Genomic DNA, 12612 nt, shown 5'->3' on the forward strand with positions numbered 1-12612 from the left:
GGTTCAAATTGAACAGCTGCTGTCAACGGCCATTCTAAGCTGAATGTGCCTGCTCTCGTCAGATCGCAGCAGCAATGCAGCTTAAGGCTTGGCACGTACCAGCATGGGAGACTGGCTGGGAATCCCAAGTTCCGTTGACCTTTTTGAACCTGAAAATTGTGTTAGTTTCTCTATGAGATAGTAAAAGAAGGTTCAAATTGAACAGCTGCTGTCAACGGCCATTCTAAGCTGAATGTGCGTGCTCTTGTCGGATCACAGCAGCGATGCGGCTTAAGGCTTGGCAAGTACCAGCATGGGAGACTGGCTGTGAATCCCAAGTTCTGTTGACCTTTTTGAACCTGAAAATTGTGTTAGTTTCTCTATGAGATAGTAAAAGAAGGTTCAAACTGAACAGCTGATGTCACTGGCCATTCTAAGCTGAATGTGCCTGCTCTCGTCAGATCGCAGCAGCAATGCAGCTTAAGGCTTGGCAAGTACCAGCATGGGAGACTGGCTGGGAATCCCAAGTTCTGTTGACCTTTTTGAACCTGAAAATTGTGTTAGTTTCTCTATGAGATAGTAAAAGAAGGTTCAAATTGAACAGCTGCTGTCAACGGCCATTCTAAGCTGAATGTGCCTGCTCTTGTCAGATCGCAGCAGCTTAAGGCTTGGCAAGTACCAGCATGGGAGACTGGCTGGGAATCCCAAGTTCCGTTGACCTTTTTGAACCTGAAAATTGTGTTAGTTTCTCTATGAGATAGTAAAAGAAGGTTCAAATTGAACAGCTGCTGTCAACGGCCATTCTAAGCTGAATGTGCCTGCTCTCGTCAGATCGCAGCAGCAATGCAGCTTAAGGCTTGGCAAGTACCAGCATGGGAGACTGGCTGGGAATCCCAAGTTCCGTTGAGCTTTTTGAACCTGAAAATTGTGTTAGTTTCTCTATGAGATAGTAAAAGAAGGTTCAAACTGAACAGCTGCTATCAACGGCCATTCTAAGCTGAATGTGCCTGCTCTCGTCAGATCGCAGCAGCAATGCAGCTTAAGGCTTGGCAAGTACCAGCATGGGAGACTGGCTGGGAATCCCAAGTTCCGTTGACCTTTTTGAACCTGAAAATTGTGTTAGTTTCTCTATGAGATAGTAAAAGAAGGTTCAAACTGAACAGCTGCTGTCAACGGCCATTCTAAGCTGAATGTGCCTGCTCTCGTCAGATCGCAGTAGCAATTGCGATGCAGCTTAAGGCTTGGCAAGTACCAGCATGGGAGACTGGCTGGGAATCCCAAGTTCCGTTGACCTTTTTGAACCTGAAAATTGTGTTAGTTTCTCTATGAGATAGTAAAAGAAGGTTCAAATTGAACAGCTGCTGTCAACGGCCATTCTAAGCTGAATGTGCCTGCTCTCATCAGATCGCAGCAGCAATGCAGCTTAAGGCTTGGCAAGTACCAGCATGGGAGACTGGCTGGGAATCCCAACTTCCGTTGACCTTTTTGAACCTGAAAATTGTGTTAGTTTCTCTATGAGATAGTAAAAGAAGGTTCAAACTGAACAGCTGCTGTCAACGGCCATTCTAAGCTGAATGTGCCTGCTCTCGTCAGATCGCAGCAGCAATGCAGCTTAAGGCTTGGCAAGTACCAGCATGGGAGACTGGCTGGGAATCCCAAGTTCCGTTGACCTTTTTGAACCTGAAAATTGTGTTAGTTTCTCTATGAGATAGTAAAAGAAGGTTCAAATTGAACAGCTGCTGTCAACGGCCATTCTAAGCTGAATGTGCCTGCTCTCGTCAGATCGCAGCAGCAATGCAGCTTAAGGCTTGGCAAGTACCAGCATGGGAGACTGGCTGGGAATCCCAAGTTCTGTTGACCTTTTTGAACCTGAAAATTGTGTTAGTTTTTCTATGAGATAGTAAAAGAAGGTTCAAATTGAACAGCTGCTGTCAACGGCCATTCTAAGCTGAATGTGCCTGCTCTCGTCAGATCGCAGCAGCAATGCAGATTAAGGCTTGGCAAGTACCAGCATGGGAGACTGGCTGGGAATCCCAAGTTCTGTTGACCTTTTTGAACCTGAAAATTGTTAGTTTCTCTGTCAAAGATGGTAAAAGAAGGTTCAAATTGAACAGCTGCTGTCAACGGCCATTCTAAGCTGAATGTGCCTGCTCTCGTCAGATCGCAGCAGCAATGCAGCTTAAGGCTTGGCAAGTACCAGCATGGGAGACTGGCTGGGAATCCCAAGTTCCGTTGACCTTTTTGAACCTGAAAATTGTGTTAGTTTCTCTATGAGATAGTAAAAGAAGGTTCAAACTGAACAGCTGCTGTCAACGGCCATTCTAAGCTGAATGTGCCTGCTCTCGTCAGATCGCAGCAGCAATGCAGCTTAAGGCTTGGCAAGTAACAGCATGGGAGACTGGCTGGGAATCCCAAGTTCCGTTGACCTTTTTGAACCTGAAAATTGTGTTAGTCTCTCTATGAGATAGTAAAAGAAGGTTCAAATTGAACAGCTGTTGTCAACGGCCATTCTAAGCTGAATGTGCCTGCTCTCGTCAGATCGCAGCAGCAATGCAGCTTAAGGCTTGGCAAGTACCAGCATGGGAGACTGGCTGGGAATCCCAAGTTCCGTTAACCTTTTTGAACCTGAAAATTGTGTTAGTTTCTCTATGAGATAGTAAAAGAAGGTTCAAATTGAACAGCTGCTGTCAACGGCCATTCTAAGCTGAATGTGCCTGCTCTCGTCAGATCGCAGCAGCAATGCAGCTTAAGGCTTGGCAAGTACCAGCATGGGAGACTGGCTGGGAATCCCAAGTTCTGTTGACCTTTTTGAACCTGAAAATTGTGTTAGTTTCTCTATGAGATAGTAAAAGAAGGTTCAAACTGAACAGCTGCTGTCAACGGCCATTCTAAGCTGAATGTGCCTGCTCTCGTCAGATCGCAGCAGCAATGCAGCTTAAGGCTTGGCAAGTACCAGCATGGGAGACTGGCTGAGAATCCCAAGTTCCGTTGACCTTTTTGAACCTGAAAATTGTGTTAGTTTCTCTATGAGATAGTAAAAGAAGGTTCAAATTGAACAGCTGCTGTCAACGGCCATTCTAAGCTGAATGTGCCTGCTCTCGTCAGATCGCAGCAGCAATGCAGCTTAAGGCTTGGCACGTACCAGCATGGGAGACTGGCTGGGAATCCCAAGTTCCGTTGACCTTTTTGAACCTGAAAATTGTGTTAGTTTCTCTATGAGATAGTAAAAGAAGGTTCAAATTGAACAGCTGCTGTCAACGGCCATTCTAAGCTGAATGTGCGTGCTCTTGTCGGATCACAGCAGCGATGCGGCTTAAGGCTTGGCAAGTACCAGCATGGGAGACTGGCTGTGAATCCCAAGTTCTGTTGACCTTTTTGAACCTGAAAATTGTGTTAGTTTCTCTATGAGATAGTAAAAGAAGGTTCAAACTGAACAGCTGCTGTCAACGGCCATTCTAAGCTGAATGTGCCTGCTCTCGTCAGATCGCAGCAGCAATGCAGCTTAAGGCTTGGCAAGTACCAGCATGGGAGACTGGCTGGGAATCCCAAGTTCTGTTGACCTTTTTGAACCTGAAAATTGTGTTAGTTTCTCTATGAGATAGTAAAAGAATTTTCAAATTGAACAGTTGCTGTCAACGGCCATTCTAAGCTGAATGTGCCTGCTCTTGTCAGATCGCAGCAGCTTAAGGCTTGGCAAGTACCAGCATGGGAGACTGGCTGGGAATCCCAAGTTCCGTTGACCTTTTTGAACCTGAAAATTGTGTTAGTTTCTCTATGAGATAGTAAAAGAAGGTTCAAATTGAACAGCTGCTGTCAACGGCCATTCTAAGCTGAATGTGCCTGCTCTCGTCAGATCGCAGCAGCAATGCAGCTTAAGGCTTGGCAAGTACCAGCATGGGAGACTGGCTGGGAATCCCAAGTTCCGTTGAGCTTTTTGAACCTGAAAATTGTGTTAGTTTCTCTATGAGATAGTAAAAGAAGGTTCAAACTGAACAGCTGCTATCAACGGCCATTCTAAGCTGAATGTGCCTGCTCTCGTCAGATCGCAGCAGCAATGCAGCTTAAGGCTTGGCAAGTACCAGCATGGGAGACTGGCTGGGAATCCCAAGTTCCGTTGACCTTTTTGAACCTGAAAATTGTGTTAGTTTCTCTATGAGATAGTAAAAGAAGGTTCAAATTGAACAGCTGCTGTCAACGGCCATTCTAAGCTGAATGTGCCTGCTCTCGTCAGATCGCAGCAGCAATGCAGCTTAAGGCTTGGCAAGTACCAGCATGGGAGACTGGCTGGGAATCCCAAGTTCTGTTGACCTTTTTGAACCTGAAAATTGTGTTAGTTTTTCTATGAGATAGTAAAAGAAGGTTCAAATTGAACAGCTGCTGTCAACGGCCATTCTAAGCTGAATGTGCTTGCTCTCGTCAGATCGCAGCAGCAATGCAGCTTAAGGCTTGGCAAGTACCAGCATGGGAGACTGGCTGGGAATCCCAAGTTCTGTTGACCTTTTTGAACCTGAAAATTGTTAGTTTCTCTGTCAAAGATGGTAAAAGAAGGTTCAAATTGAACAGCTGCTGTCAAGGGCCATTCTAAGCTGAATGTGCCGGCTCTCGTCAGATCGCAGCAGCAATGCAGCTAAAGGCTTGGCAAGTACCAGCATGGGAGACTGGCTGGGAATCCCAAGTTCCGTTGACCTTTTTGAACCTGAAAATTGTGTTAGTTTCTCTATGAGATAGTAAAAGAAGGTTCAAACTGAACAGCTGCTGTCAACGGCCATTCTAAGCTGAATGTGCCTGCTCTCGTCAGATCGCAGCAGCAATGCAGCTTAAGGCTTGGCAAGTACCAGCATGGGAGACTGGCTGGGAATCCCAAGTTCCGTTGACCTTTTTGAACCTGAAAATTGTGTTAGTTTCTCTATGAGATAGTAAAAGAAGGTTCAAATTGAACAGCTGCTGTCAACGGCCATTCTAAGCTGAATGTGCCTGCTCTCGTCAGATCGCAGCAGCAATGCAGCTTAAGGCTTGGCAAGTACCAGCATGGGAGACTGGCTGGGAATCCCAAGTTCTGTTGACCTTTTTGAACCTGAAAATTGTTAGTTTCTCTGTCAAAGATGGTAAAAGAAGGTTCAAATTGAACAGCTGCTGTCAACGGCCATTCTAAGCTGAATGTGCCTGCTCTTGTCAGATCGCAGCAGCTTAAGGCTTGGCAAGTACCTGCATGGGAGACTGGCTGGGAATCCCAAGTTCCGTTGACCTTTTTGAACCTGAAAATTGTGTTAGTTTCTCTATGAGATAGTAAAAGAAGGTTCAAATTGAACAGCTGCTGTCAACCGCTGTTCTAAGCTGAATGTGCGTGCTCTTGTCGGATCACAGCAGCGATGCGGCTTAAGGCTTGGCAAGTACCAGCATGGGAGACTGGCTGTGAATCCTAAGTTCCGTTGACCTTTTTGAACCTGAAAATTGTGTTAGTTTCTCTATGAGATAGTAAAAGAAGGTTCAAACTGAACAGCTGCTGTCAACGGCCATTCTAAGCTGAATGTGCCTGCTCTCGTCAGATCGCAGCAGCAATGCAGCTTAAGGCTTGGCAAGTACCAGCATGGGAGACTGGCTGGGAATCCCAAGTTCTGTTGACTTTTTTGAACCTGAAAATTTTGTTAGTTTCTCTATGAGATAGTAAAAGAAGGTTCAAATTGAACAGCTGCTGTCAACGGCCATTCTAAGCTGAATGTGCCTGCTCTTGTCAGATCGCAGCAGCTTAAGGCTTGGCAAGTACCAGCATGGGAGACTGGCTGGGAATCCCAAGTTCCGTTGACCTTTTTGAACCTGAAAATTGTGTTAGTTTCTCTATGAGATAGTAAAAGAAGGTTCAAATTGAACAGCTGCTGTCAACGGCCATTCTAAGCTGAATGTGCCTGCTCTCATCAGATCGCAGCAGCAATGCAGCTTAAGGCTTGGCAAGTACCAGCATGGGAGACTGGCTGGGAATCCCAACTTCCGTTGACCTTTTTGAACCTGAAAATTGTGTTAGTTTCTCTATGAGATAGTAAAAGAAGGTTCAAACTGAACAGCTGCTGTCAACGGCCATTCTAAGCTGAATGTGCCTGCTCTCGTCAGATCGCAGCAGCAATGCAGCTTAAGGCTTGGCAAGTACCAGCATGGGAGACTGGCTGGGAATCCCAAGTTCCGTTGACCTTTTTGAACCTGAAAATTGTGTTAGTTTCTCTATGAGATAGTAAAAGAAGGTTCAAATTGAACAGCTGCTGTCAACGGCCATTCTAAGCTGAATGTGCCTGCTCTCGTCAGATCGCAGCAGCAATGCAGCTTAAGGCTTGGCAAGTACCAGCATGGGAGACTGGCTGGGAATCCCAAGTTCTGTTGACCTTTTTGAACCTGAAAATTGTGTTAGTTTTTCTATGAGATAGTAAAAGAAGGTTCAAATTGAACAGCTGCTGTCAACGGCCATTCTAAGCTGAATGTGCCTGCTCTCGTCAGATCGCAGCAGCAATGCAGATTAAGGCTTGGCAAGTACCAGCATGGGAGACTGGCTGGGAATCCCAAGTTCTGTTGACCTTTTTGAACCTGAAAATTGTTAGTTTCTCTGTCAAAGATGGTAAAAGAAGGTTCAAATTGAACAGCTGTTGTCAACGGCCATTCTAAGCTGAATGTGCCTGCTCTCGTCAGATCGCAGCAGCAATGCAGCTTAAGGCTTGGCAAGTACCAGCATGGGAGACTGGCTGGGAATCCCAAGTTCCGTTAACCTTTTTGAACCTGAAAATTGTGTTAGTTTCTCTATGAGATAGTAAAAGAAGGTTCAAATTGAACAGCTGCTGTCAACGGCCATTCTAAGCTGAATGTGCCTGCTCTCGTCAGATCGCAGCAGCAATGCAGCTTAAGGCTTGGCAAGTACCAGCATGGGAGACTGGCTGGGAATCCCAAGTTCTGTTGACCTTTTTGAACCTGAAAATTGTGTTAGTTTCTCTATGAGATAGTAAAAGAAGGTTCAAACTGAACAGCTGCTGTCAACGGCCATTCTAAGCTGAATGTGCCTGCTCTCGTCAGATCGCAGCAGCAATGCAGCTTAAGGCTTGGCAAGTACCAGCATGGGAGACTGGCTGAGAATCCCAAGTTCCGTTGACCTTTTTGAACCTGAAAATTGTGTTAGTTTCTCTATGAGATAGTAAAAGAAGGTTCAAATTGAACAGCTGCTGTCAACGGCCATTCTAAGCTGAATGTGCTTGCTCTCGTCAGATCGCAGCAGCAATGCAGCTTAAGGCTTGGCCAGTACCAGCATGGGAGACTGGCTGGGAATCCCAAGTTCTGTTGACCTTTTTGAACCTGAAAATTGTTAGTTTCTCTGTCAAAGATGGTAAAAGAAGGTTCAAATTGAACAGCTGCTGTCAACGGCCATTCTAAGCTGAATGTGCCTGCTCTCGTCAGATCGCAGCAGCAATGCAGCTTAAGGCTTGGCAAGTACCAGCATGGGAGACTGGCTGGGAATCCCAAGTTCTGTTGACCTTTTTGAACCTGAAAATTGTTAGTTTCTCTGTCAAAGATGGTAAAAGAAGGTTCAAATTGAACAGCTGCTGTCAACGGCCATTCTAAGCTGAATGTGCCTGCTCTCGTCAGATCGCAGCAGCAATGCAGCTTAAGGCTTGGCATGTACCAGCATGGGAGACTGGCTGGGAATCCCAAGTTTCGTTGACCTTTTTGAACCTGAAAATTGTGTTAGTTTCTCTATGAGATAGTAAAAGAAGGTTCAAATTGAACAGCTGTTGTCAACGGCCATTCTAAGCTGAATGTGCGTGCTCTTGTCGGATCACAGCAGCGATGCGGCTTAAGGCTTGGCAAGTACCAGCATGGGAGACTGGCTGCGAATCCCAAGTTCCGTTGACCTTTTTGAACCTGAAAATTGTGTTAGTTTCTCTATGAGATAGTAAAAGAAGGTTCAAACTGAACAGCTGCTGTCAACGGCCATTCTAAGCTGAATGTGCCTGCTCTCGTCAGATCGCAGCAGCAATGCAGCTTAAGGCTTGGCAAGTACCAGCATGGGAGACTGGCTGGGAATCCCAAGTTCCGTTGACCTTTTTGAACCTGAAAATTGTGTTAGTTTCTCTATGAGATAGTAAAAGAAGGTTCAAATTGAACAGCTGCTGTCAACGGCCATTCTAAGCTGAATGTGCCTGCTCTCGTCAGATCGCAGCAGCAATGCAGCTTAAGGCTTGGCAAGTACCAGCATGGGAGACTGGCTGGGAATCCCAAGTTCCGTTGACCTTTTTGAACCTGAAAATTGTGTTAGTTTCTCTATGAGATAGTAAAAGAAGGTTCAAATTGAACAGCTGCTGTCAACGGCCATTCTAAGCTGAATGTGCCTGCTCTCGTCAGATCGCAGCAGCAATGCAGCTTAAGGCTTGGCAAGTACCAGCATGGGAGACTGGCTGGGAATCCCAAGTTCCGTTGACCTTTTTGAACCTGAAAATTGTGTTAGTTTCTCTATGAGATAGTAAAAGAAGGTTCAAATTGAACAGCTGCTGTCAACGGCCATTCTAAGCTGAATGTGCCTGCTCTTGTCAGATCGCAGCAGCTTAAGGCTTGGCAAGTACCAGCATGGGAGACTGGCTGGGAATCCCAAGTTCCGTTGACCTTTTTGAACCTGAAAATTGTGTTAGTTTCTCTATGAGATAGTAAAAGAAGGTTCAAATTGAACAGCTGCTGTCAACGGCCATTCTAAGCTGAATGTGCCTGCTCTCATCAGATCGCAGCAGCAATGCAGCTTAAGGCTTGGCAAGTACCAGCATGGGAGACTGGCTGGGAATCCCAAGTTCCGTTGACCTTTTTGAACCTGAAAATTGTGTTAGTTTCTCTATGAGATAGTAAAAGAAGGTTCAAATTGAACAGCTGCTGTCAACGGCCATTCTAAGCTGAATGTGCCTGCTCTCGTCAGATCGCAGCAGCAATGCAGCTTAAGGCTTGGCAAGTACCAGCATGGGAGACTGGCTGGGAATCCCAAGTTCCGTTGACCTTTTTGAACCTGAAAATTGTGTTAGTTTCTCTATGAGATAGTAAAAGAAGGTTCAAACTGAACAGCTGCTGTCAACGGCCATTCTAAGCTGAATGTGCCTGCTCTCGTCAGATCGCAGCAGCAATGCAGCTTAAGGCTTGGCAAGTAACAGCATGGGAGACTGGCTGGGAATCCCAAGTTCCGTTGACCTTTTTGAACCTGAAAATTGTGTTAGTTTCTCTATGAGATAGTAAAAGATGGTTCAAATTGAACAGCTGCTGTCAACGGCCATTCTAAGCTGAATGTGCCTGCTCTCGTCAGATTGCAGCAGCAATGCAGCTTAAGGCTTGGCAAGTACCAGCATGGGAGACTGGCTGGGAATCCCAAGTTCCGTTAACCTTTTTGAACCTGAAAATTGTGTTAGTTTCTCTATGAGATAGTAAAAGAAGGTTCAAATTGAACAGCTGCTGTCAACGGCCATTCTAAGCTGAATGTGCCTGCTCTCGTCAGATCGCAGCAGCAATGCAGCTTAAGGCTTGGCAAGTACCAGCATGGGAGACTGGCTGGTAATCCCAAGTTCTGTTGACCTTTTTGAACCTGAAAATTGTGTTAGTTTCTCTATGAGATAGTAAAAGAAGGTTCAAACTGAACAGCTGCTGTCAACGGCCATTCTAAGCTGAATGTGCCTGCTCTCGTCAGATCGCAGCAGCAATGCAGCTTAAGGCTTGGCAAGTACCAGCATGGGAGACTGGCTGAGAATCCCAAGTTCCGTTGACCTTTTTGAACCTGAAAATTGTGTTAGTTTCTCTATGAGATAGTAAAAGAAGGTTCAAATTGAACAGCTGCTGTCAACGGCCATTCTAAGCTGAATGTGCTTGCTCTCGTCAGATCGCAGCAGCAATGCAGCTTAAGGCTTGGCAAGTACCAGCATGGGAGACTGGCTGGGAATCCCAAGTTCTGTTGACCTTTTTGAACCTGAAAATTGTTAGTTTCTCTGTCAAAGATGGTAAAAGAAGGTTCAAATTGAACAGCTGCTGTCAACGGCCATTCTAAGCTGAATGTGCCTGCTCTCGTCAGATCGCAGCAGCAATGCAGCTTAAGGCTTGGCAAGTACCAGCATGGGAGACTGGCTGGGAATCCCAAGTTCTGTTGACCTTTTTGAACCTGAAAATTGTTAGTTTCTCTGTCAAAGATGGTAAAAGAAGGTTCAAATTGAACAGCTGCTGTCAACGGCCATTCTAAGCTGAATGTGCCTGCTCTCGTCAGATCGCAGCAGCAATGCAGCTTAAGGCTTGGCATGTACCAGCATGGGAGACTGGCTGGGAATCCCAAGTTTCGTTGACCTTTTGAACCTGAAAATTGTGTTAGTTTCTCTATGAGATAGTAAAAGAAGGTTCAAATTGAACAGCTGTTGTCAACGGCCATTCTAAGCTGAATGTGCGTGCTCTTGTCGGATCACAGCAGCGATGCGGCTTAAGGCTTGGCAAGTACCAGCATGGGAGACTGGCTGCGAATCCCAAGTTCCGTTGACCTTTTTGAACCTGAAAATTGTGTTAGTTTCTCTATGAGATAGTAAAAGAAGGTTCAAATTGAACAGCTGCTGTCAACGGCCATTCTAAGCTGAATGTGCCTGCTCTTGTCAGATCGCAGCAGCTTAAGGCTTGGCAAGTACCAGCATGGGAGACTGGCTGGGAATCCCAAGTTCTGTTGACCTTTTTGAACCTGAAAATTGTGTTAGTTTCTCTATGAGATAGTAAAAGAAGGTTCAAATTGAACAGCTGCTGTCAACGGCCATTCTAAGCTGAATGTGCTTGCTCTCGTCAGATCGCAGCAGCAATGCAGCTTAAGGCTTGGCAAGTACCAGCATGGGAGACTGGCTGGGAATCCCAAGTTCTGTTGACCTTTTTGAACCTGAAAATTGTTAGTTTCTCTGTCAAAGATGGTAAAAGAAGGTTCAAATTGAACAGCTGCTGTCAACGGCCATTCTAAGCTGAATGTGCCTGCTCTCGTCAGATCGCAGCAGCAATGCAGCTTAAGGCTTGGCAAGTACCAGCATGGGAGACTGGCTGGGAATCCCAAGTTCCGTTAACCTTTTTGAACCTGAAAATTGTGTTAGTTTCTCTATGAGATAGTAAAAGAAGGTTCAAATTGAACAGCGGCTGTCAACGGCAATTCTAAGCTGAATGTGCCTGCTCTCGTCAGATCGCAGCAGCAATGCAGCTTAAGGCTTGGCAAGTACCAGCATGGGAGACTGGCTGGGAATCCCAAGTTCCGTTGACCTTTTTGAACCTGAAAATTGTGTTAGTTTCTCTATGAGATAGTAAAAGAAGGTTCAAATTGAACAGCTGCTGTCAACGGCCATTCTAAGCTGAATGTGCCTGCTCTCGTCAGATCGCAGCAGCAATGCAGCTTAAGGCTTGGCAAGTACCAGCATGGGAGACTGGCTGGGAATCCCAAGTTCCGTTGAACTTTTTGAACCTGAAAATTGTGTTAGTTTCTCTATGAGATAGTAAAAGAAGGTTCAAATTGAACAGCTGCTGTCAACGGCCATTCTAAGCTGAATGTGCCTGCTCTCGTCAGATCGCAGCAGCAATGCAGCTTAAGGCTTGGCAAGTACCAGCATGGGAGACTGGCTGGGAATCCCAAGTTCTGTTGACCTTTTTGAACCTGAAAATTGTGTTAGTTTCTCTATGAGATAGTAAAAGAAGGTTCAAACTGAACAGCTGCTATCAACGGCCATTCTAAGCTGAATGTGCCTGCTCTCGTCAGATCGCAGCAGCAATGCAGCTTAAGGCTTGGCAAGTACCAGCATGGGAGACTGGCTGGGAATCCCAAGTTCCGTTGACCTTTTTGAACCTGAAAATTGTGTTAGTTTCTCTATGAGATAGTAAAAGAAGGTTCAAATTGAACAGCTGCTGTCAACGGCCATTCTAAGCTGAATGTGCCTGCTCTCGTCAGATCGCAGCAGCAATGCAGCTTAAGGCTTGGCAAGTACCAGCATGGGAGACTGGCTGGGAATCCCAAGTTCTGTTGACCTTTTTGAACCTGAAAATTGTGTTAGTTTTTCTATGAGATAGTAAAAGAAGGTTCAAATTGAACAGCTGCCGTCAACGGCCATTCTAAGCTGAATGTGCCTGCTCTCGTCAGATCGCAGCAGCAATGCAGATTAAGGCTTGGCAAGTACCAGCATGGGAGACTGGCTGGGAATCCCAAGTTCTGTTGACCTTTTTGAACCTGAAAATTGTTAGTTTCTCTGTCAAAGATGGTAAAAGAAGGTTCAAATTGAACAGCTGCTGTCAACGGCCATTCTAAGCTGAATGTGCCTGCTCTCGTCAGATCGCAGCAGCAATGCAGCTTAAGGCTTGGCAAGTACCAGCATGGGAGACTCGCTGGGAATCCCAAGTTCCGTTAACCTTTTTGAACCTGAAAATTGTGTTAGTTTCTCTATGAGATAGTAAAAGAAGGTTCAAATTGAACAGCTGCTGTCAACGGCCATTCTAAGCTGAATGTGCCTGCTCTCGTCACATCGCAGCAGCAATGCAGCTTAAGGTTTGGCAAGTACCAGCATGGGAGACTGGCTGGGAATACCAAGTTCCGTTGACCTTTTTGAACCTGAAAATTGTGTTAGTTTCTCTATGAGATAG

General features: G+C 45.7%; 54 pseudogenes; all 54 read left to right on the forward strand.

Annotated features, from left to right (window-relative positions):
- The first annotated feature begins 21 nt into the window (after positions 1 to 21).
- On the forward strand, positions 22 to 140 carry LOC140086207 (5S ribosomal RNA; annotated as a pseudogene).
- A 259-nt stretch (positions 141 to 399) lies between these two features.
- LOC140096192 (5S ribosomal RNA) lies at positions 400 to 518 on the forward strand (annotated as a pseudogene).
- Positions 519 to 769: 251 nt separating this feature from the next.
- Positions 770 to 888, forward strand: LOC140088333 (5S ribosomal RNA; annotated as a pseudogene).
- Positions 889 to 958: 70 nt separating this feature from the next.
- LOC140085079 (5S ribosomal RNA) lies at positions 959 to 1077 on the forward strand (annotated as a pseudogene).
- A 265-nt stretch (positions 1078 to 1342) lies between these two features.
- Positions 1343 to 1461, forward strand: LOC140092150 (5S ribosomal RNA; annotated as a pseudogene).
- Positions 1462 to 1531: 70 nt separating this feature from the next.
- On the forward strand, positions 1532 to 1650 carry LOC140101628 (5S ribosomal RNA; annotated as a pseudogene).
- A 70-nt stretch (positions 1651 to 1720) lies between these two features.
- On the forward strand, positions 1721 to 1839 carry LOC140081241 (5S ribosomal RNA; annotated as a pseudogene).
- A 70-nt stretch (positions 1840 to 1909) lies between these two features.
- LOC140089369 (5S ribosomal RNA) lies at positions 1910 to 2028 on the forward strand (annotated as a pseudogene).
- A 70-nt stretch (positions 2029 to 2098) lies between these two features.
- LOC140101629 (5S ribosomal RNA) lies at positions 2099 to 2217 on the forward strand (annotated as a pseudogene).
- Positions 2218 to 2287: 70 nt separating this feature from the next.
- Positions 2288 to 2406, forward strand: LOC140091491 (5S ribosomal RNA; annotated as a pseudogene).
- A 70-nt stretch (positions 2407 to 2476) lies between these two features.
- On the forward strand, positions 2477 to 2595 carry LOC140086686 (5S ribosomal RNA; annotated as a pseudogene).
- A 70-nt stretch (positions 2596 to 2665) lies between these two features.
- Positions 2666 to 2784, forward strand: LOC140081242 (5S ribosomal RNA; annotated as a pseudogene).
- Positions 2785 to 2854: 70 nt separating this feature from the next.
- On the forward strand, positions 2855 to 2973 carry LOC140086145 (5S ribosomal RNA; annotated as a pseudogene).
- Positions 2974 to 3043: 70 nt separating this feature from the next.
- Positions 3044 to 3162, forward strand: LOC140086209 (5S ribosomal RNA; annotated as a pseudogene).
- Positions 3163 to 3421: 259 nt separating this feature from the next.
- LOC140081243 (5S ribosomal RNA) lies at positions 3422 to 3540 on the forward strand (annotated as a pseudogene).
- Positions 3541 to 3791: 251 nt separating this feature from the next.
- LOC140088335 (5S ribosomal RNA) lies at positions 3792 to 3910 on the forward strand (annotated as a pseudogene).
- Positions 3911 to 3980: 70 nt separating this feature from the next.
- Positions 3981 to 4099, forward strand: LOC140085080 (5S ribosomal RNA; annotated as a pseudogene).
- Positions 4100 to 4169: 70 nt separating this feature from the next.
- Positions 4170 to 4288, forward strand: LOC140081244 (5S ribosomal RNA; annotated as a pseudogene).
- A 70-nt stretch (positions 4289 to 4358) lies between these two features.
- LOC140085340 (5S ribosomal RNA) lies at positions 4359 to 4477 on the forward strand (annotated as a pseudogene).
- Positions 4478 to 4547: 70 nt separating this feature from the next.
- Positions 4548 to 4666, forward strand: LOC140098563 (5S ribosomal RNA; annotated as a pseudogene).
- Positions 4667 to 4736: 70 nt separating this feature from the next.
- On the forward strand, positions 4737 to 4855 carry LOC140101630 (5S ribosomal RNA; annotated as a pseudogene).
- A 70-nt stretch (positions 4856 to 4925) lies between these two features.
- On the forward strand, positions 4926 to 5044 carry LOC140081245 (5S ribosomal RNA; annotated as a pseudogene).
- Positions 5045 to 5484: 440 nt separating this feature from the next.
- Positions 5485 to 5603, forward strand: LOC140082117 (5S ribosomal RNA; annotated as a pseudogene).
- A 251-nt stretch (positions 5604 to 5854) lies between these two features.
- Positions 5855 to 5973, forward strand: LOC140092151 (5S ribosomal RNA; annotated as a pseudogene).
- A 70-nt stretch (positions 5974 to 6043) lies between these two features.
- Positions 6044 to 6162, forward strand: LOC140101631 (5S ribosomal RNA; annotated as a pseudogene).
- Positions 6163 to 6232: 70 nt separating this feature from the next.
- Positions 6233 to 6351, forward strand: LOC140081247 (5S ribosomal RNA; annotated as a pseudogene).
- A 70-nt stretch (positions 6352 to 6421) lies between these two features.
- Positions 6422 to 6540, forward strand: LOC140089370 (5S ribosomal RNA; annotated as a pseudogene).
- Positions 6541 to 6610: 70 nt separating this feature from the next.
- Positions 6611 to 6729, forward strand: LOC140086687 (5S ribosomal RNA; annotated as a pseudogene).
- Positions 6730 to 6799: 70 nt separating this feature from the next.
- On the forward strand, positions 6800 to 6918 carry LOC140081248 (5S ribosomal RNA; annotated as a pseudogene).
- Positions 6919 to 6988: 70 nt separating this feature from the next.
- LOC140086099 (5S ribosomal RNA) lies at positions 6989 to 7107 on the forward strand (annotated as a pseudogene).
- Positions 7108 to 7177: 70 nt separating this feature from the next.
- Positions 7178 to 7296, forward strand: LOC140086743 (5S ribosomal RNA; annotated as a pseudogene).
- A 70-nt stretch (positions 7297 to 7366) lies between these two features.
- LOC140081249 (5S ribosomal RNA) lies at positions 7367 to 7485 on the forward strand (annotated as a pseudogene).
- Positions 7486 to 7555: 70 nt separating this feature from the next.
- On the forward strand, positions 7556 to 7674 carry LOC140090349 (5S ribosomal RNA; annotated as a pseudogene).
- A 259-nt stretch (positions 7675 to 7933) lies between these two features.
- On the forward strand, positions 7934 to 8052 carry LOC140101632 (5S ribosomal RNA; annotated as a pseudogene).
- Positions 8053 to 8122: 70 nt separating this feature from the next.
- On the forward strand, positions 8123 to 8241 carry LOC140101633 (5S ribosomal RNA; annotated as a pseudogene).
- Positions 8242 to 8311: 70 nt separating this feature from the next.
- Positions 8312 to 8430, forward strand: LOC140101634 (5S ribosomal RNA; annotated as a pseudogene).
- Positions 8431 to 8681: 251 nt separating this feature from the next.
- Positions 8682 to 8800, forward strand: LOC140092714 (5S ribosomal RNA; annotated as a pseudogene).
- Positions 8801 to 8870: 70 nt separating this feature from the next.
- On the forward strand, positions 8871 to 8989 carry LOC140101636 (5S ribosomal RNA; annotated as a pseudogene).
- A 70-nt stretch (positions 8990 to 9059) lies between these two features.
- LOC140091418 (5S ribosomal RNA) lies at positions 9060 to 9178 on the forward strand (annotated as a pseudogene).
- Positions 9179 to 9248: 70 nt separating this feature from the next.
- LOC140095505 (5S ribosomal RNA) lies at positions 9249 to 9367 on the forward strand (annotated as a pseudogene).
- A 70-nt stretch (positions 9368 to 9437) lies between these two features.
- Positions 9438 to 9556, forward strand: LOC140094428 (5S ribosomal RNA; annotated as a pseudogene).
- A 70-nt stretch (positions 9557 to 9626) lies between these two features.
- Positions 9627 to 9745, forward strand: LOC140086100 (5S ribosomal RNA; annotated as a pseudogene).
- A 70-nt stretch (positions 9746 to 9815) lies between these two features.
- On the forward strand, positions 9816 to 9934 carry LOC140085341 (5S ribosomal RNA; annotated as a pseudogene).
- Positions 9935 to 10004: 70 nt separating this feature from the next.
- LOC140081250 (5S ribosomal RNA) lies at positions 10005 to 10123 on the forward strand (annotated as a pseudogene).
- A 70-nt stretch (positions 10124 to 10193) lies between these two features.
- On the forward strand, positions 10194 to 10312 carry LOC140090355 (5S ribosomal RNA; annotated as a pseudogene).
- Positions 10313 to 10751: 439 nt separating this feature from the next.
- Positions 10752 to 10870, forward strand: LOC140085343 (5S ribosomal RNA; annotated as a pseudogene).
- Positions 10871 to 10940: 70 nt separating this feature from the next.
- LOC140086688 (5S ribosomal RNA) lies at positions 10941 to 11059 on the forward strand (annotated as a pseudogene).
- A 70-nt stretch (positions 11060 to 11129) lies between these two features.
- Positions 11130 to 11248, forward strand: LOC140083977 (5S ribosomal RNA; annotated as a pseudogene).
- Positions 11249 to 11318: 70 nt separating this feature from the next.
- LOC140087026 (5S ribosomal RNA) lies at positions 11319 to 11437 on the forward strand (annotated as a pseudogene).
- A 70-nt stretch (positions 11438 to 11507) lies between these two features.
- On the forward strand, positions 11508 to 11626 carry LOC140081251 (5S ribosomal RNA; annotated as a pseudogene).
- Positions 11627 to 11696: 70 nt separating this feature from the next.
- LOC140085081 (5S ribosomal RNA) lies at positions 11697 to 11815 on the forward strand (annotated as a pseudogene).
- A 70-nt stretch (positions 11816 to 11885) lies between these two features.
- On the forward strand, positions 11886 to 12004 carry LOC140081252 (5S ribosomal RNA; annotated as a pseudogene).
- A 70-nt stretch (positions 12005 to 12074) lies between these two features.
- LOC140089371 (5S ribosomal RNA) lies at positions 12075 to 12193 on the forward strand (annotated as a pseudogene).
- A 70-nt stretch (positions 12194 to 12263) lies between these two features.
- On the forward strand, positions 12264 to 12382 carry LOC140086713 (5S ribosomal RNA; annotated as a pseudogene).
- Positions 12383 to 12612: the final 230 nt, after the last annotated feature.

Source organism: Engystomops pustulosus, chromosome 9, assembly GCF_040894005.1.
Source record: "Engystomops pustulosus chromosome 9, aEngPut4.maternal, whole genome shotgun sequence".
NCBI classification, from domain to species: domain Eukaryota; kingdom Metazoa; phylum Chordata; class Amphibia; order Anura; family Leptodactylidae; genus Engystomops; species Engystomops pustulosus.